We start from the raw sequence: 25,702 nt of genomic DNA on the forward strand, positions 1-25,702 counted from the left end.
CTTTGCTCTGAACACTATAGAGATTACTATTGCTAATTTGTCTCAATTCAGCTAACCAGTGAAAACATATTTATTTGATGGTACTTTTATTTTCTGTACCTCACAGGCCTCCTCCCACACAAGCATAGTAAAGGTAATAGACTTTAACAAACTCCACCTTTCTGGCTACAGTCAAGACATAGCTCCCTGTTTTTGCAGTTTGTTCATTTCACAAAGGCTGCTGGCTGTGACGACAAGTGAGGACTGAAATCCAGTCCGTGCTACTCTTCTTGCCAAACTATGTGGCTCCCTGTTGTATGACTGACAAGTTCCAGGACATCTTAGAGGAAGATACACCTCTTTGCAATTTTCTGCCCAGGGATGATACTTTTCAACACTTATCTGTCAAGAGGCAAGACCTTGTAGAAAATTCTCAGAAAGCACCATACACATTAACAATAGCCTTGCCTTTAGAGGACAGGTACGGAAGCAGCATATAAAACTCAAATCACCTCTTTCCTGTATTGCCTTCTTTACTTACAATCAAACACAGAAGTAAGTTGCTATTCTCCATCTTCCTACCACTACCTTTGTTTAGAAGAATGGGAGCCCTTGCTCATCTAGAGGGCTATGATTGCCTTTGAACTAGTTTTTCCCACAGGCTCCCTAGGGGCTCAGAATTCAGTTTATACCCCTATTACCTGCTTTCTATTCAGGCTCAAATCTGGTACCCCACTGTCACCCACCACCATTCAGTTCCTTCCTTCAGTGTGTACCTGAACATAAAATGATCCTCCTTTCAGGTTATCTGCTGGCTGGTGTCCTTTGTTCCTTTTCTACCTAGCTTGTTGATTGTCAACTCTCAACTCAAATATCATCTCCTTATGGTAATCTTCCTTGATCCCACTGGTTTAGATTAGGTGTTATACTTCGGTGATTCTACAACATGTCTGTTGTGAGGGTTATGAATGTTGTATGCCATGTGTTACATGTTATATGTGCTGGTTGTAGTATTGACCACATAGACTTGTAATTCTCTATTACCATCTCATGTGTCACATCAAGCCACTGGAGGACACAGTTGGTATCCATGGAAGACTGGTTCCAGGATCCCCTGAAGATACCAAAAATCCATGGATGTTCAAGTCCCTCATACAATATGGCACTGCATTTGCATATAGTCTACATATATCCTCCCATATACTTTAATAAGTCATCTCTACATCACTTACAATAGCTAATAGAATGTAAATGCTATGTCAATACTCATTCACTGTGTTCTTTAGGGGATACTACAGGAAAACATGTCTATACAATTCAGTACAGATGAATTTTTTTCTACTTGTTTTTTGAGCCCACAGATGTAGAACTGAAGGATACAGAAGGTTGGCTGTACTTAAAATAGAGTTGATACATAAAGCGACAATAAATTGGTGTCATTTGGAAAAGGATGTAAGATTTACTGGATGAATAAAACATTAATTACATTTAAGTCAACTTTCCACTACAGATTAAAATTTAAAACTTAGCTATTACTCCAAGATACAGATTATCCAAATTCACAAAGTTTAGTGGATCAGCAAAAAATCCAAAAACTCATAAAGAAGTTCTTGGTATTATATCGTGGTTTGATACCTCCGAAATAAACACTCAAAATGCCTTCAAAATTATTTTAAATGGAATTTTTCTAATCATAAAATTAAAATATTCTCATTGTAGAAAATTTATAACTGAATAAAGAATTAAAAGAACTATAATAAATCCAGACATAAATGCAATTAATATTACATAGTTTTTCAAATATTAAGCAAAATGTACATCTGTCTATGTATGTGTGTATGTATGTACAAATCTAGCTATCTATCTAGGCATCTATAAACCAGTTTATTGAATAGCTAGATTCAGTGCACTGCAAGGCAGGAAACAAATTTATTCTTCGTCTTTCTTGAATTTCAAACAGCCTCTATTCTAGTTATCTTTTTGTTCTTTGGAAAATAGGCCAATCTCAAAGATTTCTTGTCCCTTTGAGTTATGAACTACAAGACTAATTTTCATGTCCAAAAGTTATTTCTGTAATGCAATATAAAGTGCTGCTCCTCCTCTAGCTCATGCTCATCTCATGCTTGGAAACCTATATGGAACTAAGGAATGAGTGAAAGTTGGGGTACAGGGATCACATGTTTACTACTTTCTCTGCCTCATTTTTCCACTCTTCCTTTGTAATTTACCGTGTTGTCTCTTCACTCTCCCACACTGGAAAGATGGGCAAGTGACCAAAAATGAAAAGGCTGCAAAGACTGTGTTAAATAACAATACAGTAGATGCCCCAAATGATGGCTCATTCAAGATACTAAAACTGTTAAGGTCTGCTTTTTTTTCACAACCCATCATGAGTTTGCTGAAGGCCTTCCCCTGTACTGTTCATTATTAGGGTCTGTGCCCCCTTAGCTAGATGTTTGCACACTCTCCATCCGCTACTGCCATAGTCCACTGCCCATAGATTTATTCTGGGATTCTCTTACCTTAGCTCTGACTATTGATGCTCAGCACTGTAGTCCATCAGATCACACAGCCTCCTCTATTTCATCAATCGAAGAAGTGCAACCTTTTTTTCAATGCAGCTTTTCCTCTTTGTTCTGCTGTTTTAGACAACTTTAGCCCAACTCCAGGCTTCAGCTTTTTCACGGAAGGATCAGACAATAATCCCAGGCTCTCTAAACTCCAACTTATGGAGGTCAAATTTTCCCAGCACCTACCCTGACCACACTAAGTGTCCTCTGATCACAAGGTGGCAAGTGGTCTTTGAGTAGGTTTTCAATAGAAGAGTTAGACAAAGGTGTGCCTTCTGAAATCCACCCTCAAATCCCACCTTAGCAATTCTATGTAAACTTATCTAGATTTCCTCTAAAGTAACAATTATAAATTTATAGTTGTGTTAGTCAGTTTTCATTACTTTAACTAAAATAACTGAGTAAAACCACAGAGGGAAGAAAGAGGTTTATTTTGGCTTGCAGTTTTCAAGGTTTTCCGTCCAACGCTGGGCAGCCTCATAAGTCAGGCATCTGATGACGATGGAACATATACATAAGGGGAATACATGGTGAGCCAGGAAGCAGAGAAATAAGGAGCACATGCATCCTCTTCCCTCTGTGGGTCTCTCTGTAAACTAACATCATGATGTGATCATGGGGCTCCATCCCAGCAAGCCCCAATCCAATCCAATCACTCTCCAAGGCCCCCATCTTCAGATGCCATAATTAGATCAAGCCCTAAACCATCAATCTTCAGCATTAATCAATTAGATCTATTAGCAATAAACATAAGACTTTGGAGTTTAAATTTCTCCCACACTACTTGTACTTACTTTTGAGTATATCTGTGCTTCTTTCTATACAGTTTTACACCATTAGTATAGGTTTATGTAGCCACAGTCCAAATGCTGAACAGCTCCAACATCATGATGAAAGCTTATACTGCCTACCTACACCCTGAGCCCCCAACTCCTATCAAATACTAATCTGTTGTGCACTTCTATAATTTCATCATTTCAAAATATCACATAACTGGGGCTGGCATTGTGGCACATTGGGTTAACGCCTGGCCTGAAGTGCCAGCATCCCATATGGACGCCGGTTCAAGACCCGACTGCTTCACTTCCGACCCAGCTCTCTGCTATGGCTTGGGAAAGCAGTGGAAAATGGCACAAATCCTTAGGATCTGCACCCACATGGGAAACCCAGAAGAAGCTCCTGGCTCCTGGCTTTGGATCAGTGCAGCTCTGGCCATTACAGCCAACTGGGGAGTGAACCAACGGATAGAAGACCTCTCTTTCTCTCTCTGCCTCTCCTCTCTGTGTAACTCTGACTTTCAAGTAAGTAAATAAAATCTTTTAAAAATATCACATGACAATAGCCAGAAATGTTTTTATTCCAAATTATTCCCTGGGGATTCATATAAATTGCTGCATATATCAGCAGCTCATTCTTTTTTATTGCTCAGTAGTATTCTACTTTATGGATACTATAATTTGTTTAACCTGTAACTTACTGAAGAGCATTTGTTATCACATTTTTGGTTATCATGGATAACTATACTATAAACTTACAATTTCTGTTCATTTGTAAATATATGCTTTATCTGTAATCAATACCCAAGAAAATAATTTCTAGATAATATACTGACATGTCTAGTTTTATAAGAAACTGTCAAACTATTCTCCATGGTAGCTATATTATTTTACATTCTACCAGTAATTTATGAATGATCCAGTTTCACTGTCTATTTGCCAGCATTTCAAGTTATTTTCCAGATGCTGGTAGCTTTATACCAATATCTCTCTGGGCTTTTAATTTGCATTTCCCTAAACATTAATGATATTGAACAAGTTTTCACATACCTCTTTTGCCATTTATACATACTTTGATGGAATGTCTGCTCATGCCAATCACCCCTTTCAAAATAAATTGACTTGGGGCTGGCGCTGTGGGACAGCAGGATAACACCCTGGCCTGAGCGCTGGCATCCCATACGGGCGCCGGTTCTAGTCCTGGCTGCTCCATTTCCAATCCAGTTCTCTGCTATGGCCTGGGAAAACAGCAGAAGATGGCCCATGTCCTTGTCCCCTGCACCTGCATGGGAGACCCAAAGAAGCTCCTGGCTCCTAGCTTCGGATTGGTGCAGCTCCGGCCATTGCCGCCAATTACGGAGTAAACCAGTACATGGAAGACTCTTTCTGTCTCTCTTCCTCTCTCCTTCTCTCTGTGTAACTCTTTCAAGTAAATAAATAAATCTTAAAAAATAAATAAAATAAATTGACTTTATTTTTTTTCCTGTAATGTTTTGAAAGGCAGAGAGAGAAACAAGCAGACAGACAAAAAAGAACATTCTCCCAAACACCAGTTCACTTCCCAAATGCCCACAACAGAAAGCAAACTGACCAAAGCCAGGAACTGTGAACTCAACCCAGGTCTCCCCCAAGGGTGGCAGGGACCCAATCAGTTGACCATCATCTACTGCCTCACAGGGTGTACTTTAGTAGGAAGCTGGAATTGGAAGTAGAGCCAGGATTCACAACTACATGGAATGCAGGCATCCCAAGCAGTGACATCTTAACCACAGCTGCACCAAATGCCCACTTCTACTGCAGAGTTTTGAGGTTTTTGTATGCTCATCTTTTGTCAGGTAAATGGCTTATAAATATTTCACCTCAGGGTTCTGTTTACTTTTCATCCTCTCTACAAAGGTGTTTGCAGATTTTAATTTTGATGAAGTCCAATTTATAATAAATTTTTCTTTTTTATAGATTATACTTTTAATGTCATCTTAGCACTAATTTTGAAGAACGTTTTCCCTTTTTTCTAAAAATTAAATAGTTTTCTGGTTTCTTTTTTTTAAAGATCTGTTTATTTACTTGAAAGTCAAAGTTCCACAGAGAGAGAAGGAGAGGCAGAGAGAGAAAGAGGTCTTCCATCTGCTGGTCACTCCCCAACCGCAACAGCTAGAGCTGCACCAATCCGAAGCCAGGAGCCAGGAGCTTCCTCCGGGTCTCCCACACGGGTGCAGGAAACCAAGGACTTGGGCCATCCTCCACCAATTTCCCAAGCCATAGCAGAGAGCTGGATCAGAAGTGGAGCAGCCGGGTCTTGAACTGGCATCCATATGGGATGCCGGCACTGCAGGCAGCGGCTTTAACCACTATGCCACAGTACCGGCCCTCATTTTCTGTTTTCTATTTTCTATTTCAGTCATTTACTCAGTTGAGCTAATTTTTGTTTAAGTTGTTAAGTTTAGTTCAAAGCTCATATTTTTACTATGGATGTCAAATTTTTCCAGTACATACTTTTTCAAAACATCATTTATATTGTTCACTTATTGGGTGTTCACATTCGGATTATGTTAAACAAGTAATTTATCTCAAAGCCTGTGCCTACGATAAGATAACTGTTACCAATGCAGCCAAACTGGCAATTACACCAGGCTCAAATCACTTCAAAGTTTAACAGAAAGCACAAAAACAAAAAAAATCCCTATTAAAACAAAAAAACCTAGAAGAAAAATAGCAGTCTTCTATATTTAACTAGTAATTATTAATCTACTTTGAATAACTTATAAAGAAAATAAGGATTAAAATCAACAAGGGAGAATTATAAAATATCAAATGGAGAAATATACTTACTGAATTTCAATTACTATCAAAACAGCTAAATATTTTAAAATGTATTTATTTTATTTATTTGAAAAGCAGAGTTACATAGAGAGGAAGAGACAGACACAGAGCTCTCCCATCAGCTGGTTTACTCCCTAAATGTCCACAAGGGCTGAGGCTGGGCCAGACTGAAGCCAGGAGCACGGAATACCATCCAAGTCTCCCATATGGGCTGCAGAGACCTTCGGCTGCTTTCTCAGATGTATTTAGCAGGGAGCTGGATCAGAAGTGAAGTGCAATCATATGGGATGCTGGCATCACAGGAAGTGGTTTAACCCGCTGTGCTACAATGCTGGCCTCTAAAAAGGCTAAAACTGATCTGGGCATTCTTTATGGTACCAAATATTACAAGATTCAATCACTGATGACAGAAATTCAAGAGAATATCCATTGCTTTACAGCATAACATATTAAAACATTGAACATATTCTAATGTCACAGATACTTTTATATAAATATTATTTATATTCAAGTTAAGCACTGATGGTATAAGGTATCATTGAACGTAACAGGTTCACTTCTCTCCTCTAAACCTAGCATAGTACTAGTTATCCATGATTCATGAAAGAACTTAGAAAATAAAATCACACAAATCATGTGTATGTGTTCTATTTTAGATGAGAAAACTCAGTTAAGAAAGAATGAAGGAAATGCTTGACACTTCATACCTTTGGAACACATTACAGTTCAACCTTGTTTTCTTTAATGGATCCAACATTTTTTTTAAATTACATTGACTTCTTAAGCTATATTGTCTCCCTGGAGTTTGTAGAGTATGTTGTGAATAACTACTTGAAACTAGGAAAATACTGTCTGGAATTTATTTACATATGCTGTCTTCCAATTTACTTAAAATATTCTATTTTTCTACTGCCCTCCCCTTGTTCCAAAAATATTCTTAGATTAATAATAAACTTCACTCTTTTCATATTTCTCATATGTAAGGAGGTGTCTAAAATATCTAAAATATTTTATTTTCTCATAGTCTGAATAAATATTCTTATTACTTCTTCAAAGTAACACCATATTATTCAAATACCATATTCAACATAAGCAACTTGAAGCTTTTTAAAGGTAAAAGTAAATGCTAAAAGTAACAAATAAAGAATCATGGCTTCCTCTTATCTCTTTGCAAATCAGTTGCTGTGATGGAAGAGTCTCTCAAATGCCACTATTATATTGATAGATAACCTTTCACAGGTGTTAAGGGAAGATTGAACACTTAAGGATTCTGGGATTCAGGCATGCAAGAGAAATCTATAATGTTTTTGCCCTAAAGAATCCTATGGTCTAATTTGAGATAAAAGATTAACTTAAATTAACTAATTAAAAAGCAATACAAAGACTATAAAAGTGTATGCAGGTAATTAAGATCTAACATATACTATACTGAACATTTTCTAGATGTCAGAAAACAAATTTCTGGTATTCTGGGCTGATGCAAAGGAGACTCTGAAAGAAAAATGACAGTGTTAATAGAAACTACTTTATGATCAGTATATGTATTCATCTAATATCATACTGCATTCTTCACTAATACTTGAATTTGGGGAGTTGGTGTTGTAGCACAGCAGTTAAGCTTCAACCTGGGATGCTAAAATCCCATATAGGAGTCTGGTTCAGTCTCAGCCACTCTGTTTCCAATCCAGCTCCCTGATAATTTTCCTGGGAAAAGAAACAGAACATGGCTCAAGTACTTGAGCCCCTTGCCACCCAAGTCAGAGACCTGGGTAGAGTTCAAGGAACATATTTATATAAAAGTATCTGTGAAATTAGAATATGTTCAATGTTTTAATATGTTATGCTGTAAAGCAATGGATATTCTCTTGAATTTCTGTCATCAGTGATTGAATCTTGTAATATTTGGTACCATAAAGAATGCCCAGATCAGTTTTAGCCTTTTTAGAGGCCAGCATTGTAGCACAGCGGGTTAAACCACTTCCTGTGATGCCAGCATCCCATATGATTGCACTTCACTTCTGATCCAGCTCCCTGCTAAATACATCTGAGAAAGCAGCCGAAGGTCTTTTGTCCAGTTCTGACATTAAATTATGACCATGTAATACGTCACATTCCAGATACATTATGAAGAAACAACCAGTACTAAGAAATATGTAGCTTAACTAGCTAGCATCCTTTGAAATATATTCACTACAATTGAGAATAAACATCAGCCATAGGATAACTCAGCCTAAACAAGGGTTTAAAAATGTTCCTTTCTTAAGTGGGATACATAGCAGACTAATAAAATGGCAAATGCCCTAAACAGCACTCTGGCCTCAGAATCAGCCCTTAAGGCATTCAGATCTGGCTAAAAAGCCCATGGGAGCATTTTAGGCATGGAAAACCAAGACACTGTGGCAAAGAATGACCTAAATGAAAGATCTCTGTGAGTCAGATCCCAGTGGAAAGAACAGCCATCAAAGAAGGTACCTTTCTCTGAAGGGAAGAGAAAACTTCCACTTTGATTATGGCCTTGTCTAATTAAGGTCAGAGTTTGTGAACTCAAAAGGCTTCAATACCCTTGGCAGTTTTAGTATGAGTTTCTAAAAAATAGCAAGAAGAAACACATTTAAGATACTTAAGTATCTTCAGTAAATTCCACTTAGAAACACTTGCAGAAACAGCAAAAGGTTTTGATGGACAAAGAGTAAATACACACCATTTGTGCATAGATCCATTTGATCTAAAGAAACAATAATAATTTGCCAATACTTCCACAAATAATTTTGTGATTCCCTCAGACAAAAGGTCATGACTTTGCAGTTGTAGCCAAATGTATTTTATTCAATCTATGAATGATTAAAAATACTGCTTAACAAAACTATGCTTCAATAATTATCAGGAAAATGTCTTGCAGTAATGGTCTTAGAACAGGATATTGGGGCCGGTGCCATGGCTCACTTGGTTAATCCTCTGCCTGCATCACAGGCATCCCATATGGGTGCCGAGTTCTAGTCCCGGTTGCTCCTCTTCCAGTCCAACTCTCTGCTGTGGCCTGGGAAGGTAGTGGAGGATGGCCCAGGTGCTTGGGCCCCTGCACCCACATGGGAAAACGGGAGGAAGCACCTGGCTCCTGGCTTTGGCTTGCAGTTCTGGCTGTAAAGGCCATTTGGGGAGTGAACCAATGGAAGGAAGACCTTTCTCTCTGTCTCTATCTATAACTCTACCTGTCAAATAAAAAAAAAAAAAAAACAGGATATTGAAAGGGCATAATTTTGGTTTTAGTTGAGACCCCAAAAGTTGTTGACAAGTACCCTTGGATTTTTAAATGAAATGCTAAGCCTTCTAGGTAGAATTCTCAAGGATCGCAAAACTAGCATTATGGGTGAGCATTTTTTAAAATTTAAGTGGTCAAAATGGCTGTTAACCAATTGGAGGAATTTGGGAGCTGGGATTGGTTATATGCAATAAATCCCACCACCATCTCCTCGCCTCAAACCCTGAAGGAGCCTTAAGGAGACCAATATAAAAGTTTGACCATATACAGTGATGCTTAGGAAACACAACAATTAATTTCTGATACATATCTTAAAACATCCCATCCCAAAACCATTGTTGTGAGTAGAGTTTCAGAGCATTATCAGAGCATAGTTTATGTCATTCAGTACTTTTTAACTCATTTATAAACTGAGTGACTGCGGCGCTCCATTGGCAGAGCAAAGAGATGTGCTGGCCCAACTTTTTTGAAAGAGGCAAAATTCCATAAATGATTCCTGAAGACCAAACGGTGCCACTTTGAAGAAAGAGCTTGTCGAGAGACATTCAAAATTCTAAGAATAATGCCTAGAAGAACATATTGATTCAAAAGAGAAGATGGATTTCCAGAAACCCAGTGACTAGGTGTGAAATTATGTACACACATCCAATAGAAAATGCATCTCCTGTGTCGTCTCCTAGGGAGACCTATTAGGGTCCTCTGAGAAACTTAGGCATCTGTCTTGATAGGATGCATCATGTTCTGTGATAACAAACAATCCCTTAATCTTATTGGCTTAGAAACAAGAAAGTTGATTCCTTGCTAATACAACATAATTGTTGTGGCAGTCTAAGTGATGGGCAGCGGTTGGCTCTGCTTATCGAAATTTCAGTCACTCATGCTGATGAAACAGCCACCATATCTTTTTTTTTTAATTTTTTTTATTTTTTTTATTTTTGACAGGCAGAGTGGATAGTGAGAGAGAGAGACAGAGAGAAAGGTCTTCCTTTGCCGTTGGTTCACCCTCCAATGGCCGCTGCGGCCGGCGCGCTGCGGCCGGCGCACCGCGCTGATCCGATGGCAGGAGCCAGGAGCCAGGTGCTTTTCCTGGTCTCCCATGGGGTGCAGGGCCCAAGGACTTGGGCCATCCTCCACTGCACTCCCTGGCCACAGCAGAGGGCTGGCCTGGAAGAGGGGCAACCGGGACAGAATCCGGCGCCCCGACCGGGACTAGAACCCGGTGTGCCGGCGCCGCTAGGCGGAGGATTAGCCTAGTGAGCCGCAGCGCCGGCCCAGCCACCATATCTAACACTGTTGATTGTAGTGTTGGAAGGAAAAGAACAAGAGCTGTAGAGACACCCATACTAGTGACATCTGTCATTTCTGCTTACATCTTATTGGTCACAAATGGTCATGTGGCCCCACCCAACCACAGAAAGCCAGAATATTCAATCCTTCTATGCAGCCCCGAGGCACACAGAAAAAATTGATAGCATTCACTTCAACTAAAACATCCTAAGACAAAACAATGAGTCAGTAAAAAAGAAAAAGAATTTATCAAACCCACAATCATTTATCCAAGGTTACATTCAAGTTAGTCAAGTCAGACTTCATCATCACCTCCTCTGCTTTGTGACATTCAATCCTAGAGGAGGCAGATCAGCCTCCTTGAATAGGGCAGAAGCATGGAAGCCAACTTGGAGTGAGACAGGAGAGAGCTGACCAAATCTCCTGTGTTCTTGTGTGACCAGCAAAAAGGACAGTTAGAACTAACGTAGAAGGAAAGTTTAACATTAAATGAATTTAAAATTGTTTGTTACATGAATGAGACATCAAGAAATAACATTATTAATGTGATTACTAGCGACTACAGGAGCCAACATTGTGGTATAGTGGGTAAACCCACTGCCTGAGAAACCCACTTCTGGTACCCCACATTAGCACCAGTTTGAGTCTCAGCTGCTTCACTTCCAATCCTACTCCCTGCTTGTGCACCTGGGAAGGAAGCAGAAGATGGTCCAAGCACTTGTAGCCCTGACATCCATGAGCGAGACCCGGATGGAGTTGCTGGCTCCTGGCCTTAGCCTGGTCCATCCCTGGTCATTGCTGCCATTTGGGGACTGAACCAGAGAATACAAGATGGATGGATCGATTGATCTCTCTCCCTCTCTCTCTCTCTCTACTCCCTTCCCCTGCCCAGTAACTCTTTCAAATAAATAAAAATAATCATAAAATGATTTATTTTCTAATAGTAAGGAAAATATGAAACCAATCTTAGATTTTATTCATAGCAAAAAAAATAATACTTAGCTCCACAGAACAGCATCAAATAGAGTGGTAAATGCAAAAAGGAGAAACACTAGTTTGATTAAATAAAAATGACAAAGAAGAAAAAAAAATGTGGCAGGTGAATGAGGTTTCAGTGAACAGCAACATCAGAAAGAATTTAACAAAAACATGAAAGTGAATCCACATGAAAACAAAATTATCAGAAAAAAACCTTTCTAAAAATCAACGGAAAATATCATGTAGAACACTAAGCATTCAAACCCATTACTCAAATAGGAAAAAAGTTTTGAAATCAAGCTAGACTATCTTGGAGTTTTTTCCAGATATATGAAATCAAAATTAAAGATAAAACGCTCTGAGAATGTGACTTCAGTCAAAAACACCTAGGAAAATGCTCCATCACTGCAAAATGAATGGCAGAAAATCTGATTAGATTCTGTAACATTGGCCAAATAGGAATGCTGGGCAGAGACGAAAAACATAATTTATTTCCAACAAACTAGATTTAGGCATAGAGCGATAACCACCTATACTATCAGAACACATTAACAGTGCATCTCCCTGAAGCAAACTACCATCAAATCTAAAGTAACTATTTAATCTTTGAATTTTTCTGTCAGTGATACAGAAAGCATCAAAGAAGAAAAAAGGACAAAAGTACTTAAACAGGTCAAATATTCAAAAAACAAAAGAGAGAAAAACACTGAATGTTTTGTGTGAATTGGCTATAATTTGAAGGGAGAGAACAGAATCAGTGCTTATACAAAACCAGAGTTACTGAATAATCTCCAATCCTGGTCTAAATCACTACATGAAAGTTATCAACAAAGTCTTCTGTTAAGCAAGTCTTTAAGCTGCAACAGTCTGATTTACATCTATAAGATAACATTCATAATATATGAAAATTTAAGGAAATTGTATTATATAATGGCAGTGAAAATCCAATAGAAAGAAATGGATTTTGACTTCATTGGTTCTATTTTCCTTTTCTGTTCAAACCCTCCATTGAGTTTAGAAAAGTGATGCCCTCTATTGCATTTGTTTTTTCAGTGGCTTTTATTCATATACTTTACATAGGAAGACCTTCATTTCTTTAAATATTTAATATACAAGTTCATTTTACACTAATCTTCTATCATCAGAAATTCCATTTAAGGTGTGCAAGGAAGAAAAAATTTTTGTTCCTATTTTACATATCAGGAAACGAACACTTCAGGAGATTTTTAAGACAATGTTCAAGGTCCAGTAATTAGCAGTCAATGACAGAGTCAGGATTTGAAATCAAATCTTTAAATTTTGAATAATTACATGCTAGCTTCTTTATCAATTAGAAATAATATTTCTATAGTTTTGAGTCCAAATAAACCAAATGCTCAAAATATCAAATTTCATTCCAAAAATATTTAATAAGCTCTATGTCAATAATTATTTTTAACAGTGATGAGGTGTAATTTTCACCATCTATGGTCACATGACTTGGAAATATATATGAATCAATGAACAATGAATAGAAGTCCCCTCAGATGATCAGGTAAAAGTTATTTCAAGTAATAGTCAATTCAAGTGCTAAATTCATTAGCACTTCTTATAAAGTGATTAGTATACTCAATATTACCTACATTCTTTCTCATACCACAAGGACAAGTAAATGGGAAGGTGGATGATTATACTCACAAAAATTAAATAACTTATGTGGTATTCTGTCATTATTGACAAAACTTTTGATTACCATCCATATACTAACACTGTAATTAGAAACTACCAAATTCTATCAAACCAAACATTACACCATCCCTTGAGCTTTATTTTTTTATCTTCCTTTTTTCATTTATTGGAGCATCGTGATACTTCCCACCGTACCCTCCCTCCCACCCATGCTTGAGCTTTAACATAATCCTGGACAAGCTCTGTAGCTCAGCGGGTTAACACCCTGGCCTGAAGCACCAGCATCCCATATGGGCACTGGTTCTAGTCCCGGCTGTTCCTCTTCCAATCCAGCTCTCTGCTATGGCCTGGGAAAGCAGTAGAAAATGGCCCATATCTTGGGGCCCTGCGCCTGTATGGGAGACCCAGAAGAAGCTCCTGATCCTGGCTTTAGTTGGCCCAGCTCTGGCTGTTGTGGCCATTTTGGGGAGTGAACAGGCAGATGGAAGACCTTTCTCTCTGTCTCTCCCTCTCATTGTCTGTAAATCTGCCTCTCAAATAAATAACTAAAATTTTAAAACACATACACACACACAGCAGGGATTTCTAGAGCTGAATAACAGAACCAGAAGCTCCAGGCCCAATAAGACAGTGATCCAATCCACTCCTCCTCATAGTCACCCATACCTAAGTATTTTGGTACGTTACACAAGCATCTATGAATAATATGGAGAATTCCTTCAATTTCATAAGTGGTTCATCAATCATGTTCATTAAGTGTAATTAATGATAAAATATACTATGTTTATATTATGGAGATTATAGTTTCTCTATAACAATAGAATATCTTTCTATTGATGTTTAAGTTAGTAAGAATCTTGACTACAGAACTATATATACTAACACTCCCATCTTAAGTTAAACATCTACAAACCTAATATCCCTAACTTATGAAAATGTTCTGGAATGCTCTTCTCTGAGTGCACTCAAAAGTTTTGACAAAATGAAAGGGCAATGGATTTCTATCAACTTAATTTTGTTAGGTGGAATGAGTTTTCATAGAATAATTGAAAAACAAGAAATCATGTACAGAAGGACAAGAGAATCTGCTATCAGCCTCAGAATTCAAAGATACATCGACAACTACTTGGAGGGGATGTTTTTGAAAGACTATACAGAGCATCAGTAAATGCACCAGACAGTTAAAGCTACTCATGGAAAAGATCCAAGAGTATCTGTGACCTACATTATGCTATGACCCATGTTTCTTATCAGAACAAGCTACCTTTTTTGCATTGCTGCCCCAATTCAAAACAGAAATAAACTGTTACCAACCTCGATCAGAAATCCAATCACACCAATGTTACTGAGATTTCTCTGACTTAACTGAAGATTTTGCGATCACAGTAAGAAATGCCACTGCTCAGAGTACAATATTACAATTGAAAAACCTCCTTTTAACATCTATATTCCCAAGTCTTTTCCAGTCCCTGGACACTTGATCCTCTTTCTTTTACCTACATAGCACTTAGTCTTACTACTCTTCTCTCATTTCTTGTATAACATTGCTTTCCATTTTGTATAAACCTTAGGTTCAAAGGAGCTACAGGAAGCTCTTTCACTTTGTAATTTACATATTTCTGTAACATTAAATATTTTCATGTTACAAATGTTTTGCTTTTGACCTCAGACAAAAAGAAAAATAAAAATTGCATGTAAATATGGCTTCAATATGACTGAATAAATGAATAAGTATATAACAAACTGTGAATCCCTAGCCTTTAAAATAATGCATTTGTTCTTAGTAGAAGCTAGAGAAATGCTAGTGCGGACAATGGAAATTATTTCAGGTGATAAAAGAGCGTAGCAATCAGCAGAGGGGAAGGAGTGTGACAAATAACAGGATATATTCCTTCAATTTACTTCATATGAAGGGCAACATTGTGAGATTGAAAAGATGATAACTTAGTCTGTTACAAAAATATTTCTCTTCTGTGTGTTCAGTAGGTACCAGACAACTTCTAGAGAAATCTTCCTTTTCTCCTTCCAACCCTTATGGGTAAACCTCTATCCCAAACTTTGTTATTTATACATATGCAACATAAATTTTCACTATGTATTTAGTTTCTCTTAGTTGTTTATAATTTCTTTCCCACACTAGTCTGTAGTCTCTCAAAACCAAGATTATACCTGTCCCCTTCTCACATAAAACACAAGTATATGAATGAAGGTCAATCCCAGTACTTAACACAAAAGAGGATCCTAATAAACGCCCACTAAATGATTGAATCAATCCACCACTGACTCAGTACAACCACAATTTTGTCCTTCAAAATATATCTTAGGGATGATTATATCATGGTATTTAAGGAATTATAACATTTCATTTATCTTCTTACCAGTAAGAAAGTATATATTTTTTATTACTGTCTATGTCCCCACCAAGAATTTGTATTATTTTTTAAAATTCCTCAATATTTGCGTTTAGTTTTCTTCTTTCCAATCTGTCTATATTTGCGATCCTTTTTCTTGCATTACCTCATTTGTTAGAATTTCAACAAATGCTGAGCAGAACTGACAAGATTATACATTTCTGCATTGCTTCCAAGAATAACAGAATAGCATTTGGTCTTTCACCATTAGGTCTGATTTTAGCTTTTAATTTGTCTCAGAGGCTTTCCAAGTAGAGGAAGATCCATTCTATGCTACTTTGGTAAGGTTTCTTTTTTATATATCAAGAATAAATATGAGTTATTCTCAAATTGCTCTGTACCCACTGAGATGAAATATGGTTTTTCTTTATTACTCTGTTAATATGATGAAATATTCAGTTGGTTTTCTTTTTTTATAAATTTGATTTATTTGAAAGACAGAGTGACAGTGAGAGGAAGAGATCATCCATTTGCTGGTTCACTCTCCAAATGGCCACAAGAGCCATGGCTAGGCCAGGCTGAAGTCCAGAACCTAAAACTCCATCTGAATCTCCCACATGGATTGCAGGGGCTTAATCACTTGGACATTTTCCACTGCCTTCTCAGGTGCATTAGCAGAGACCTGGATTGAAAATGGAGCAGCTATAATCTGAACCAGAGTTGATGGTATGAGATGCCAATGTTGTAGGCAGTGGCATAACCCAATGCAATTGGCTTTCTAATATTAGATCAAAATTACATTTAGGAATGTGTCCAACTTGGCCATGAGGTATTGTCTTTTAAAATACCGGTGATATTTATATTTTCTAAAGTTTCTTAATAATGTTTATATCTATGTTCATCAAGGATATTGGTCTGCAGTTTTCCTATTAATACCGTTTCATGGTATTCATATCAAATTCTGGTCTCACAGGGTGAGTTGAGAAATGTTTCCATAATTTCTTGATAACACTTTGTATATACTTGGTATTATTTCTTTCATAGGCATTAAGAAGACTATTAGTGAGGTCATCTGTACCCCAGGTTTTCTGTAGGGGAAGATGTTGAGGTTTTGTTTCAAGGTTGTTATATTAATAACTACTTTATTAAGTAATTTATGTGCCATAAAATATATTCATTTTATCTGAATAATTAGCGGATATTCCATAAATGTGCAGACCTGTGCAACCATCACAATGCAACTATCAAACAGTTCTACCACCCAAAAAGATTCCTCATGCCTGTTTGCAGTAACTCGCCGTTCCCATTCCCCGTGTCAGGCAAACATCAAAACTACCTCCAAATTTTATAGATTTGCTTTTCTGGACATTGAATATAAGTAAAAGCATACAATAGTGAGCTTTTATCTTTGATTTCATTCACATAGCATAATTTTTTTCAAGGTTTATCCATGTTGTAGCATGCATCAGTATTTCATTCCTGTTTATTGCTCATATTATTCCACAGGATGGGTAAAATTACTTTATCCATTCACTAGGTGATTTTGTATAGGTATGGAAAGGCTATAACTACAAATGTGACTTGGTTAAATATATGGAGCCCCTCAAGAGACCTGTTTCTTCATGTGTGCACGCAATACATCTTTGCAGATTTATGAAAGAATTTTTGAAGGTTCCTGAATGAGGAACTATAAAACCAATTATGATGAATATTTGCAATTTAATAGATATTTAAGTAATCATTGTTTAAACTATGCTCCTGATAGACTGAGCCAGTTTACAATTTTAAATATATATTATGTATTTTCCATACTTCATAACCAACATTGTCTATCAATGTTTTCACCTTTATTCCAACTGAACAGCAAAGACCATCTCACTATTGTTATAATTTGAATTCTTTTGATTATTAGTTAAGTTATATATTTGTTGTACACTTACACTCACACTCAGCCCAATTTCTATGAATTTTTCGAGGCCAACTCTCACTTTATTCTAAATTGTCTAATGAAACAACTCCTGTATTGTCATTCTGTATAAACTTGTGAACAAAAGACTTAGTAAACACTTCCTGAATGAACTGATAGTCTATTACATATTTGTAAGCTTATAAAATGTTTTCTTTCTCTGCTTAACAAGACTACAGGATTCTTATGAACAAGGACAGTTTCATGTGCACCATTATATTCTTGAATATCAAACAAAATCACTTTAATATCAATAAATATTCACAAAATAATTTATGTGAATTTAAGAGAGCAAAGCTGAGATTTTTAACTGTACATGAAACTGCATGAAAGGATGTCCCATTCCCAATCCATAATCATACGATTAACCAACAGGTAAGAAAAACCTCCTCATAAGGAATATATATATATTTGTATATATATACATGTCTAGTAAAAACTATTGAGAAAATAAAAGAGCTTTCCTTTCAAAAAAATGGAACCCACCATTTCAAAATAAACATTTCTCACAAGGCACTGTTGATGGTTCCCCTGATATACTGGGAGCAAGGCAGTTTTTAATGCTAATTATTTCCCTTCATGCTGGCTACTAGATAGATATCTCACAGCTAACCATGGTTACATTATAATAGAATGAGATTGTAGGAAGACAAAAAATCCTCTTATGCAGTCCAATTTAGAATCCATTTCAAAAAGTCTATAGTGCTACACCTAGAAACTTAAATGTGCTGGGAATCTTAGGTTTTTGTATCTATTTCTGTTATGCTGAAATTTGGTTATGATATTTATAAAGACAATTCTCTTTATAGACAATTTGATATTATGTTCTATTATATGTGCTAGAACAACAAGAAATGTAATCTGTTTTCTAGCCTAGGTTCCTAGATTTGCATTTAGTCTTACTCATTTTGTTAGAGAAAATATACTCATAGTTTATATTGACAATGACACCAAAGCTCTAGGGAAGGAAATGGTATTTGACTTACCCTTGCAGCCAGTGAAGCTAGGCTGTTCTTAATAGTAACTAGAAAATACATTTAGAAAAGCAACAAAATTTATTCTATCCTCAAATGTTAGCAGGCTTCATATTTTCACAAAAGAGCACATAATTTTTTCAATGGTGCTTTTAAAATTTTATTCAAATCCATGAGTCATTTAACATCTACCATTTACTTTCCTCCTAATTCATCAGATGAAAATAATATAAGCCTCTAAAGTAAAATAAGACAAATGGACTATCAGTGTTCCTGGGGAAATTCTAATGTGAAAGCTAAGATACTGCATTAGGTTTGCGTTCAACCTCATAGATCAAACCACTGAGTCAACATTTCACAGTCAATCTCTTTAAAGCATTCATAAAAACTGTGTATCTGAAAGCAATTATAACTGTTACCTATGTCACATTAAGTATACATAGAAGAAAAATGTAGAATTGTTTAAAAAGATCCACTGAAATTCTATTACTAAAATATATTTTACTCTGTTTTTCCTTTGCCTCTTCTTTGTCATCATAACTCTTGAAGAACAGTTCAAATGTCAACATAGACTTTAATGTCTCACACAATGAGCATTTCAAGATTTCCATATATCACACAATTTGTGCCATATTGATAATTTTTAGAAAATAATTTTCCATATTTATGTCAATTTAAATATGATTTTCATAACTTTTTTTTTTTTGACAGGCAGAGTGGACAGTGAGAGAGAGAGACAGAGAGAAAGGTCTTCCTTTTGCCGTTGGTTCACCCTCCAATGGCCGCCGCGGCCAGCGCACTGTGCTGATCCGATGGCAGGAGCCAGGTGCTTCTCCTGGTCTCTCATGGGGTGCAAGGCCCAAACACTTGGGCCATCCTCCACTGCACTCCCAGGCCACAGCAGAGAGCTGGCCTGGAAGAGGGGCAACCGGGACAGAATCCAGTGCCCCGACCAGGACTAGAACCCGGAGTGCCGGCGCCACAGGCGGAGGATTAGCCTATTGAGCCACGGCACCAGCTGATTTTCATAACTCTTATTGACAGTTCATCGTGAAAAAAAAAATCCTCTTATCAAAGGCACATCAAAATCCATGTTTCAGGGCTAGTACTGTGGCACAGCCGGTGAGGCCACTGCCTGTGGCAACAGTATCCTATGTGGGCACTGGTTCAAATTTCAGTGGCTTCACTTCTAATCCAGCTCCCCACTAATGTGCCTGGGAAAGCAGTAGAAGATAGTCCCAGTGCTTGGGCCCCTAAAGCCACATGAGAGACCCAGAGGAAGCTCCATGCTTCTGGTTTCCCATAGGCCCAGATCCTGCTGTTGCAGCCATTTGCAGATTGGACTAGTACATGGAAGATCTATCTCTCTCTCTTCCTCACTCCCTTCCTCCCTCTCACCCCCTCCTTCCCTCTCTCTAGTTCTGCCTTTCAAATAAATAAATATTTTTTAAAAAATAATACATGCTTCATTGTGGAAGTTTTACATGTACTCTTTAGATACATTTCACTTTTTCTTCTATAAAATGTTTCAATGTGTGATATTTACCTGATATCGGAAAGTTTTATTTCTTTTTCCAAATCTTAACTAGATGTGATTAAATTTTAAACACAAGAATACAACGAAGAAATATAAATGGTCCCATTGTACAGAAATCAACACTGAGGCTTAGAATAGGAGGACAGCTTTTCATAAGTGACATTGCCAGTAATAAGAGATATAATTATAATTCAAGTCTTCCAATTTCAAGTCCAATATTTTTTCTACTTACTCTGTATGGCATGGAGTTAGTCTCTCCCAGGAGATTTTGGAACCAAGGTTTCCTCTCCGAGGACATTTAAGAATATTTTAGCAGAAATATTTGTTAAGGGATATCACTTTTTTAAAAATAATAATAATAATAATAATGTTTAATAAAGGTTTGGAATATGTGATGGTTTCCTGAAATGGGTTACTAATTTCCGAACAAGTTTTCCATAAGAAGTGTGACCCAACTATCCGCTTAATATGAGCATTTCACATTTGCCTACACCAGCCAATCTGCACAAGGAGAAGGTATCAACAACATGGAAATAAGCTACTCCAGCACAAATGCACCATGATCCTAGGCAGCCCATCTATCTCCAGCAAACCGCTACCCGTGTTTTACGCTTCAAAGAAACAAAGACCAGTGCAACTGTAGTCACACACAAGAGGCATCCATAGTACAGAGGATAATGATCAACAGACAAATGGGACTCCCTAAAGAATCAAATTCACATTCTACTGAGAATTTTTTGCATATAAAATTCAAAAGCAAATTTAAGAATCTTCATATTTTAAGACTACCCCCCATTTAAAAATAAATTATGGCTGACAACTATAAAATAGCTGTAAATTAGCATAGATTCCATACTAAAGAAAATATTTTAACCAAAGAGAGAGAGCAAGAGAGAAGGGAAGGATGGAGGTAAAAAGGAAGGAAAGAAAGATGGAAGGGAATACATTTTAGAAGTACAATTTCAAAAAATGGTAGCTGAAAGAAGGAATCAAAAAGGAGTATGCAGTTACATGGGAAAGCCTGATATCTGAGATTTATCCTGTCTCTCCCATTCTCCTTTCTTTTCTTTATCAAATGTATGTTAAGGCACAATTTATTTTCATTTAGGAAATATAGTCTTTATGCTTAAATAGTTCTTAAAGTTCTTAACAGCAAACTAGCCCCTAAACCATAAAAAGAAGTGGCTTACTGACATATTTCATCATAAAAAATTATAAATCGAGTACCAACCGGCTGGTTGCAGGCTATGACAGAGGGGGAAATAGTTGTGTAAAAGCAGAAAAATATATTTTTAATCTAAGATGGTACTTTATGGACAAGAGGCAAGCAAAGGGGAAAATCAGTAACTGACAAGCCTGCTGGCATATAGTGACCTCCTCTCCTTGTACTACAGGAAAACATTTCCACCTAGAGTCCCTTCACAGAATATCTAGAGACCAAATGAAATCAACCAGAATGACTACCAGAGCCAGATAATAATCAGTTTTTAATTGAAGCATCAAACCAATTAATTTGTGACAACTTCCTATCATTTCTTATTCTTGACATGAATCTCTGAAGACTCAAATGGCTTTCAGGCCCATGGCAGCTCTGGAACATTTCAGTGCCTGATCTCTTAAAAAAAATCATATTTATTAGGGAGCAAAAACCTTCAGTAATGGAGTCCTAAACCTGAGCTGAGGTTACAGACCAGCTTCACTAGTCTTATTCAACTGAATGTGAAGAAACACAATATCCTTAGGCATAATATTCACACATTTTTAACACTAGCAGATCTTTTGGTTTTAGAGCTGTCTTTAAAAAGACATTTGAGTCCTTCATATGTATTTGTCCATGTTAATTCAAATAAGTTAATTATATCTGTACAGATGACTATAGTTATTTGAGCAACACTTTTTCACATCACACAATTTCTAAAACAGCATACTCTAAGAACATAAACCATCTTTTTTTGGGACTTCACCAAGATATTTACCTTTTCCTTCCAGAGAGAGTTCTATTCAGTACAATACATGAGTGAGAAACTTTATAAAAATCTTCTCTGATATGATGCTATGTGTTATATGGAATAAAAAAAATCAATAAATTGCCCTGATTCCATTTCCAGTAAATTTCACTGTTATACGAAAAATTAGCATACCTTAATCAATAAGGTAAATAGATGCCTTCCACATAAATGACAGCCAAATCACTTCAGCCATCATCAACAGTCAATCCATTCTACTTAAATTCTTGAGGTGAAATACATGACAGCATCTCACAAAACATTTTACTGGCTTTCAGCAGGAAGTGCTTGGTTTTTTTCTTCCTCCTACTCCAACTGTATTGGAAGTAATGCACACTACTAGATGAGGCTGATAGTATGCTAAAGAACAGCTCCCTCTTTTAAAATGTTAAGCATTACTTCCATTCCTGAAAAAACATTTTTAACTCTTTCACTATGTGACCCAATATTTTATAAATGCTGGATCTCGGCTTTTATTCAGTCTTCCTAGAAAATTTCATGCCCTGTCATAATTTTTTGTCTTCTTTTAGTATTAGTCTGCATGAAGCTTAATAACACAAGCCAGGTTTGTTAATAATAGCCACATTTAGAGGACCCTGAAATTGCTTTACTGAGTGTGAAATGACCACATATGGTTTGCACAAACGCACCATACGACATGGAAAGACAGGGTAATCACACCAATCACACACAATACACATTCCTTCCTCCTTTTTCATTTTCTCTCTTTTGGATAAGACACAACCATCAAACATATCCAGGGTCCACCATGCCCAAGGCAGTACCTAGCAGAGGTGGTATCTTGAGTAAACTGGATTCTGTCAAAGACAGTGTGAAATATGAAATGGATCTGACTTCATCAAATAATCTGAACTCCAAGGCCATTTCCCAGCACTCTCTCCTCCCCACCTCAACACACAAGCTTAACTTCACCCTCTCTCCCCTGATGTTCCAGCCATGACTTCCCTGGCCTGCGCCTCTCTCTCTCTCCCCGCCCCTCTCCCCCTCTTTCTCCATCTCCCCCTCTCCCCCAGCAGCTTTGCTCTTCTCAGAGCCAATCTCTTGGGAAAGGAAAGCAGTACAATGCTGAATGGGGAGACTTCAGCAGGTGAGGAGGAAAGGGAGAGGGTGTGGTATTCTTTTTCTCCACCACACCCTATCCCTGGAGTCTTGCACTCTGTCCACTGCGGCTCAGAAAGGGCACAGCGGGTCCCCTCGCTCACCTCAGAGCAGTTCGGCCCAGGCCAGCCACCCGGGCGCTCTCCACAGAAAACTTCCCTTACAGCACACAAATATTCAGGCAAGACGGACGAAATTAAGAAATTAGTTCGAATACACATTTCCCGGGAGCACCAAGGAGACCGAAAGGCACCTTTCCACGTAGAGCCTGTAGACTCGCTTGTACCCTTTGCTCCCTCTCACCTGGGTAGTGGAAATACATCGGGAACCCAGGGAGTTGGAGGGACCAAGGGAGAGAGGAGAAAGGGGGCATTACCTCCCGGGGCTGCCTTTCGGGCGCGGACCAGGATCGAGTCCCCGAAGTGGTTCCAGCTCAGGGCACTGCTTTCCAAAGCTCAGCCGGAATTCGGACCCTCGGCACCGAGGCGCAGCGCGCAGCTCGGACGTGCGCCGGGACTCCAGCTCACGTCCCCCGACCCGGCCAGGCTCGCCTCCCCCTGCCGCGCCGGCTCCGCCACCCCGCGGGCACGCTTGCTCCCCGCGGTCGCCTCTCCGCCTCCCGGCACCCCACACCCACCCGCTCCGCGGCGCCCGCTGGGAGCCTCTAGCGGAGGCGAAGGGAACCGCAGCCGACCGCTGCCGGGGCTCCGACGCCGGCTGCAGGGAGCCGGCCAGGCGGCGGCGTGGGCTTCGCACGGCCCCCAATCCGCGAGCCCGATGCCGTCGCCGCCCCCACCTGCCTACCTGCGCCAGCCTCACCTGCCACCGCGTCCTGGACGCGTCCACCGGTATTCACAGCTCTCTATGGCAACGAGGGGGTGGGTCTGAGGTGCTAATGAAAAAAAAAAATCTTGCCATATATATAAAAAATAATAAAATCCATGGGGTAAATCAGTATGGACAAACGACCCTGCCCGATACCTCCTTGCAATAGGTTCCCAAAAGTCTAAGGACAGGACACTCCCTCCGGCTTGTAGCCTCCCAGCTGGGTACCAGCAATACCGGCTACTCCTCCCAGGCTGCCCGCCCCGAGCCACTCGAGTGGGCTGTGAAACCATGCGGCGACGCCGGGAGCGACCATCCCAACTTGGCTTAAGCCCCTAGCTCATCCCCAACATCCATTTTAAGTTGTGCTCCCCTCTGGCAATTCAAGCGGCGGTTTGGCTGTCTCTTACCTTGACGCGCTGTCAATTCTTCATGTCCTTAAAATCCAAAGCCAAGGATGCACCGCACACACACACACGGGTCCAGGAGCTCTTCCTTGACTTCCCCGGCCTCGGCTCGTCCTGAATTTCCTTCCAAAGGGATCCGGGGTGGGGTGGAGGGCCGTTCAAACGCCCTCGCAGCGGAGACGCCTCCAAGCGCCTTTCCACGCCGGAGGAACTGGAGACGGGACCAACCTTTCCGGCACCCGGAGCTTCCGTGCCCCTCCTCGGCCAACTTGGCGGCCTATTTAGTGGTCCTCTTTCACCCACAGACGCGGCAGCCAATTCCCGGGCGTCTGGCGAACGGGAAGCCTGGCATTCCCACTGCACCCACTCTGGCTTTCTCTTCGATAATACCCCTCCTCCCTTTCTCCCCTTCAGTTTGGGAAAAATCGGCTCTCGCTCGGTTCAGGTGGGGACGAGGCGGAAGAGGCGCTGGGAGAAGAGCTTCGGAACCCCGTTTCCCTGGGCAGCCCCGGGCGCTGAGCTCGTCTGCGCCCAGGAAACTTTGCGGGGAGGCAGCGGCGGCCGAGCCGGGCTGGGCGGGCGCCAGGTGAGGAGGCTGCGAGGAGGCGGCTGCCGGGGAGGAGGGACGGCAGGCGGGCGGCGCGCGGCGGGCAGCTGGGTCCCCGCGGCCGCGCTCGGCGCACGGGCTGCGCACACACACAGACGCGCACACCGGCGCGCGCGCAGCCACACGCGCACGCCCGGCCCCGCGCCGGCCGCCTCAGGCTTCTGGCCGGCGGGAGAGGCGAGTAAGGGCCAAGGGTTTCCCGGGAAGCGGATAACGGGAGCGCTCTATCACGCCCCACTAGTTAGCGGATTCCTGGCAGGCAGTTGGCTCTCTGCAAACCATCAAGTCCGTTCGGCCACCTCCCCGGTCGCTGCCCAGTCTGGCTTCCTGACCCCTCTCTCTTTCCCGGAGGCCAGCTACTGTCCCAGAGCCCAGCCTGACACCACCGGAGTCAAGAATTACCCAGTCCCCATCTCCACTCTCCAGGGCCACCCCCGCCCCTTCTACCACGGAGAATTGAAGTGGCTGCAGTGGCTCACCAGGGAACTGAGGGGGCTCCCCGAGGTCCTTCGAATAGAGGAGCCTACTCATCGTTTTCTGGACACCATCCAGTCTCGTTCCATCTTTCCTGCC

At 39.7% G+C, this 25,702-nt stretch overlaps 1 protein-coding gene across 3 annotated transcripts in view; it reads right to left on the reverse strand.

Moving 5' to 3' along the window:
• LINGO2 (leucine rich repeat and Ig domain containing 2) overlaps window positions 1-25,557 on the reverse strand; it is a 1,387,358-nt gene extending 1,361,801 nt beyond the window's left edge. The window contains exon 1 of one of the 3 annotated variants that reach the window (XM_051857089.3): window positions 24,526-25,557. The gene's annotated coding sequence lies outside the window, so the exon portion shown is untranslated. Of the gene's footprint in view, window positions 1-23,666; window positions 23,902-24,525 lie in introns of those variants that run through there. The other 2 variants (XM_051857096.3, XM_070053181.2) reach the window with 2 other exon arrangements.
• Window positions 25,558-25,702: the final 145 nt, after the last annotated feature.

This window comes from Oryctolagus cuniculus, chromosome 1 (assembly GCF_051225735.1).
Source record: "Oryctolagus cuniculus isolate XC-2025 breed Fujian yellow rabbit chromosome 1, ASM5122573v1, whole genome shotgun sequence".
In the NCBI taxonomy this organism is placed as follows: Eukaryota; Metazoa; Chordata; class Mammalia; order Lagomorpha; family Leporidae; genus Oryctolagus; species Oryctolagus cuniculus.